The sequence below is a fragment of the Gossypium hirsutum genome, chromosome D06, assembly GCF_007990345.1.
Source record: "Gossypium hirsutum isolate 1008001.06 chromosome D06, Gossypium_hirsutum_v2.1, whole genome shotgun sequence".
Lineage (NCBI taxonomy): Eukaryota > Viridiplantae > Streptophyta > Magnoliopsida > Malvales > Malvaceae > Gossypium > Gossypium hirsutum.
This window is the reverse complement of record NC_053442.1, coordinates 60145387-60151981: the sequence shown is the minus strand read 5'-3', so window position 1 is coordinate 60151981 and position 6595 is coordinate 60145387.

Below are 6595 nucleotides of genomic sequence, written 5' to 3'. Positions count from 1 at the left end.
ATTAAATTATTTTTATTATCCTGGTTATCATCATTATTATTAGTATTATTATTTATATTAGTTTATATATTTATCTACATATTTTTTTATGTATATACATTATTATATAATATTATTTTAGGTGTATATATAACATATTATTGATTTTATATTATATCTTTTTATTTATTTATACATACATTTTTGAAAACAAAAAAACAAAAAACCTACTTTAATATATTTTGCTTATTTCAACTTTTGTATATTATTATGTATATATTATTATTTATATTATTATTAAAATTTTCCTTCCACATGTACTATTTTTTTTAAATTAATATATGTATATGATTTAATGCATTTTGATTTATCTTTTTTATAGTATTCATTTTGAATGCTGATGTTGATATTGGCATAATTGAGGTTATTGTTACTATGTTTGTTTGTATTTACCTATTGATTGTTTGTATTCATGGGTGTATATTTAAATTTACGAATAATCAATTCGCATTGTACATTATTATTCTATTGCATTTTATTCGCTTAAAAGGTTATGTTTCATATCATTTAAGTATCAAAACCAATTTATTCAAAAATCTTCAAAATACTCGGCATTTGGGATCTTCGAAAAGATTGAGCCCTAACGTATTGAGTTCCAATTTTTCCTCGTTGAATCTAAATACTCGAGGATATGCTTTAATCAAAAACATAAATAAAAAACTCATTCTCGGGAATTCGACACGTTGTATCCTAACGCTTTGGATAAGACATGTTGTTTTCTCGAGACAAGGATCTTTCTAATAAATGGAAATAAAAGCAATATTCGATATTTAGGAATTTGTAAAATCGAACCCAAACTTACTGGGTTTTGATTTTCTCATTTGACCCAAATAATCAGATATCCTTCTCAAAATGCATAAAAATCAAAGGATAAACTTAATTTTGAGGATTTGAAATGTTGTACTCTAACTTACTGAGTGTAATAATTTATTTCTTTGAAATAAGTGAACCTTATCATCCAATTCATTTTATTCAAGATAAAAGTGTAGCGACCTAAAATTTTTAGCACGGGCGCTAGTCGATGTAATTTTGTAAATTTGAAAACCGAATCTCGATTTTATTTGAAAAAGGAGTCGCCACCGATCTTTTTTCTAGGTGTGATCGGACACCTACAAAATTCTTTTTTTAGAAGAAAAATTTATTTTTAAACTTTTCTAAAAAAGAGGTAATTTTAGGTCCACGTAAAAATCCAGAGAAAATTAGGGTTCGGGAGTCGGTTACACGCGAGGAAGGTATTAGCACCCTCGCGACGCCCAAAATTGGTATCTCTTTAAACGCGTGTTGTCTTAATTTTCAAAAATACGAGTTCAATTTAATATTTAATCGTGATCCGATTAAAACACGATAATTTTTGAAAACATGAAACTTTTTGAAACACGGGAATTTTGAAAACACGAAAAATTTTCTGATTTTATATTAAGCATGTATCGTATTTAACACTAATCGATGATATTCACTCAACATAGCAATGAAATCAACGAATTAGTGACAATCGACTCGTTACCTTATTTTTGAAAACATGAGTGTTACAGGCCATTTTGCCCGAGGCCCAATTAAACACAAAATAAAAGTCCAAATTACAGTCCATAAAGTCCAAAACAACAAGCTCAGAACCAGGACCCAATTACCATTAACCTCAGCTACCCAACTACCCAATTACAACACCCAAAGCCCAACAAATACAAGCCCAACTACCAACACACTAACCCAATTAGCCAAAATCAGAAACAAAACAATAAACCTAACCCTATGTGCGCCGCACCTAGGGTCGGCCACTTGACCTGCCGCCACCACCGCACGTCCCATCGGCGCCTGCACCGTTCAGCCACCTGCTCCACCTGCAAAAGAAAAGAAACACGCAACAGCCAAGACAAAATAATAAAAAAAATGCAAATGAAAAATAGAAAGGGAGAATCGGCTATATAAGCCGAATATGAACTGTAACTTGGGGGGTTTTTTTTTTTCTGAATCTTTTTTTCTTTTTCGACCTTTGTAACGCATATTAGCAGAGAAGTATAGCAACAAAAAATTTTTAAGGTGAATCCTTTTATTTTTCTTTCTTTTCTTTTCGTTTTTTTATTTCGATTTTCATCTTCTTCTTTTTTTGTTTTACATACATAAATAAAAATAAAAGGAAACTAAAAAGAAAAAGAAGAAGAAAGCCTTACCTGTGCCGCACCGGAGGAGGAGGAGACGGACGGATACTCCTCGTTTGGCGGGGTTGGGCTCACCTTTCACAAGATTCGACCTTGGATCCGTGTTTAAGAGGCCTTTGGCTTCAAAAAGGAATCGGAGAGGTTCCATTTTGAACCTCCGGCCGCCACATGCGGTGGCGCCTCGGCGGAGGTTCGCCGGAGCCCTAGACCGGCCCCTGGGCCGGAGAGAATGAGGGAGAGAGAGCTTCTTTCTGTTTTTTTAAGAAAAATGGTTTCTAAACTTTGTTTTTAGGTTTTTTAGTATTTATATTAATTTCAAAACGGCGTCGTTTTGGGTAAGGGGATCCGCGCGTCGACCCGATCCGACCCGAAGGATCCGCGTGTTTTTAATCTTTGGGCTATTGACGCGCGCAGTCCCTCCGATTTGTGGCGTGCTTCAATTTGGTCCTATTTTGCTATTTCCTTTTATTTTTAATTTGGTCACAAAATTTTATTTTTGCTTCAATTTAGTCTATTGCTACGCTACGTTTTGATGGCTTCGGTTTATTTATTATTTTGGTCCCCCCTCTTTCAGTGCACGTCACAATTTGGTCCTTTTAGTTTTTTATTTTTGCAATTTCGCCCAGTATTTTGTTTTCATTTCGACTTAGTCCTTTTTATTATTATTATTATTTAGTTCATTGTTTTATTGCTATTATTATTAATGTTATTATTATTATTGTTTCTATATTTCCTGTTATATTATCATTATTATTATATAAGTGCATACATATCTTATATAATTTATTTAATACATATAAATACTCATATTTTATCTATTTTATAATTTATAAAAGTATCTATATATCTATATATACACTAATTTTATATACATATACGTGCATATGTGTACTTACATAAAATTTTATTAGATAATTCAAAATATATATATGTATATACATACATATTCATACGTACCTTTTAATATATATATATATATATACATACTTACATATATTTTCATGTACATAGATTTTTGATATTTTCATGATTTTATACTTTACAATTCTAACATATGTATATATATATATTATATTTTTATTCATTACCATTGTTTTATTTTGTATTTACTATTTATTTATTTCATTTTTATTATTATTCTAATTGAATATATTAATTTTATTCGTTTTATATTTTATTGTTTGTATGTTGTAAGGTCAACTTTTATTTATTTTATGTTGATATCGCATTTCATATCATTTTTATACTTTCATATTCATCATGGTTTTACCATGCATAAAAAATATAATTTGCTTTCACTATGATTTTGTGTTTAATTTTACTTGATATAATAACATCTTTTTTTTAAAGTGGCATTTCGTGTTTGGATTCGAGAAAATCGTGCCCTAACTTACTGGGTTTCGATTTTCTCGATAAATCTAAATACACGAATCTTTTCAAAATCAAGCTTTAAATGATCTCGAAATTAAAAGAGGGTCGCATCCTAACTTACTGGTTGTGATCTCATTTTTAAATTCGAGATGGCTAAAATGTCTTAAATAAACTTTTTCATTCGCGTATCGGGAATTCGAGATATTGTATTCTAACTTACTGAATATGATTCTTTTTCTCGAATAGCGTGAAATATGCCCCTTTTCCTGAAAATTTTCAACGTTTTAATACAAGGATCGTATTTTTAAAAAATTCTTCAAAGTTCTCAAGTTTCGACATTAAGACATTAAGTAGTCAACTAGGTACCAATTTTGGGCGTATCGAGGGTGCTAATCCTTCCTCGTGCGTAACCGACTCCCGAACCCGTTTTTTTGAATTTCGTGGACCAAACTTGTTGTTTTAATAAAATCAAACCGTTTATTAAAAACGACCAATTTTAAAGTGATCCAATCACACCGCATAAAAAAGGATTGGTGGCGACTCCCGTTTCTTTTTTCAAAACCCAAGTCGACCCCGTTTTCCATCAAAAAAATGGTGTCAACAGCTTGGCGACTCCACTGGGGACAAACACGAGAGTCAAGCCATGAGTTGATTACTTTTTGTCTTTTTGTCAAAAATCAAAAACCTAGTTTAAATATACGATCCTTTCATTGTATTTTTATTTATCTTTATTATGATCTTCGTCATTGTGATTCATAATTGCTGTGTTTAAGTTCAGATTTATTTTTGCACATTGCATTGCATGACCGTTGGTCATACCCTTTTAAGTGGGAGTGAGAAGCTACGCCTTCGTGAGGTTTTCACCTCCGCATGGGATAGTGAATCGCTTTCGGGATACATCCGTACCTATGTCTTCGTGAGATTTTCATCTCCGCATGGCCATAGGGAAATGTATTCCCCTGAACTGAACTCAGTCCGTATGAGCCTATAATGGGTGAGGATCGAGGAATCTGCTGGTTCGGGTACCCTTACTTTAGAACCAACCCTCATATAGTAGACTTAGGAACTTAACCTAGGTAGAGCCACTCCAAACCCCTAGTATCTACCCGATTAGGTACTTTTTGTTTTCCTTGTTTGCTTCTGTTTTTTACTAACCGATCTTGTTTTGTTTTGATTATGATTGCATTGCATTTTAGGAAAGAGATATGGATTCCAATCCAATTACTAAATTAGAAAGCTTGTCATGGAATACGAATTCCTTGATAAAGTGGAAAACAATACGACTTCCCAAACATATTCTGAGAAACACAAGAATGGCGATGGAAGAGTTCGTGACCTTGCTTGGTGGCCTGGGGATTCGAGACGATTGTCCAAAAGCCTTCAACAAGCTGACGAGCCTTATGAAGATGGGCAGATGATGGGATCGCAACCAGGATCAAGAAAATGAGCTAGCAATGGCATCTATTGGTGAGATTACCTCAAACATGCGGATGAAGAAAAAATCGATGTTGTTTCTTGGAATATGAGGGTGAGGTCGTACATGTATCCGTTTTATGTAAGGGAATTTGCTTTCTAGAAAAGTTTCCTAAATGTAATTGAATCAGAATCAACGTCTCTTTAGGCATTCATTTCATGCATTTGCATTACATCGCATCATATGCATTAGATTTTCACGAAGTGACCCTAATTATGTAAAATTATTTCAGCTAATCTGGAAAACCAATCAACCAAACATCCTTACGGTACTCGTCGCAAAGCCAAAGAAATGGATCAAAGATTAGAGAAACTGGAGCAAACGCAAAAAGAGATGAAAGACCAGTTACAGGTGCAAATGAAAGAACATATGGAAAAGATCCAGAAAGACATGGCACAAAAGATGAAGGAGTCTCAGGATGAACTAATGACTAAATTGACGCAACTAATAACCAAGGGAGTGGATAAAGGGAAAAATCCTGTGGTTTGCGATGAAGAAGGAAACAATGATGAGCCACTTTTTTCTCCAGGATACACGCCCTCGCAAGCGCAAATTCAGATTGAACCACATCCACGAAGATCTTCTGTTTCGATTAGGCCTCAGCACTTTCAAGGTGACGCTTCAATACCGAAGAACCTTCAGGGCAGATCTGGTTCTAGTCCTGACGATAATCTGGTTGTCCCGGACTTCGATGAAGTAGCGGAGAAAGACAAGATGAAGGAGGAGTTACCAAAGCAGTTTGAGGAGAAATGGAAATGGATTGAAGAGAAGTTTAGGGCGATAGAAAGTGTCGACGGCTATCGTGGAATAGATGCGAAAGATCTGAGTTTAGTTCCGGATTTGGTACTTCCTTACAAATTTAAGATGCCGGAATTCGAGAAATATAATGGGACCAGCTGCCCAGAAGCTCATATTACTATGTTCTGTAGGCGTATGGCCGGATACGTCAACAACGACCAACTGCTCATACACTGCTTTCAAGATAGCCTCACAGGGGCAGCGTCTAAGTGGTACAATCAATTGACGCGTATCCAGATTAGCTCTTGGAGGGATTTAGCACAAGCCTTTATGAAACAATACAGTCATGTAGCTGATATGGTCCTTGACAGAATTACCCTTCAAAATATGGAGAAAAAGCCTAATGAAAGTTTTAGGCAATACGCACAAAGGTGGAGGGAGGTCGCTATCCAAGTTCAGCCGCCACTCCTAGAGAAAGAAATGACGATGCTCTTCATCAACACATTGAAGGCCCCGTTCATCACCCACATGTTAGGAAGTGCTTCGAAGAGTTTTTCAGACATAGTCATGAGTGGTGAAATGATTGAAAGTGCCGTGAGAAGTGGAAAGATTGATGCTGGAGAAAATAATAGGAGGTCAGACTTAAAGAAGAAGGAAAATGAGGTGAGCAATGTGAACACCTACAACAAATCGATTACACAGCCAAGAAAGGTGATTACTAGTCAGCAAGGTTCATCTAGACAAGAATCGTATGTGAAGCAAGGCACTGAGAACCTTCAATTCACACCAATTCCGATGTCATATAAGGAGTTGTATC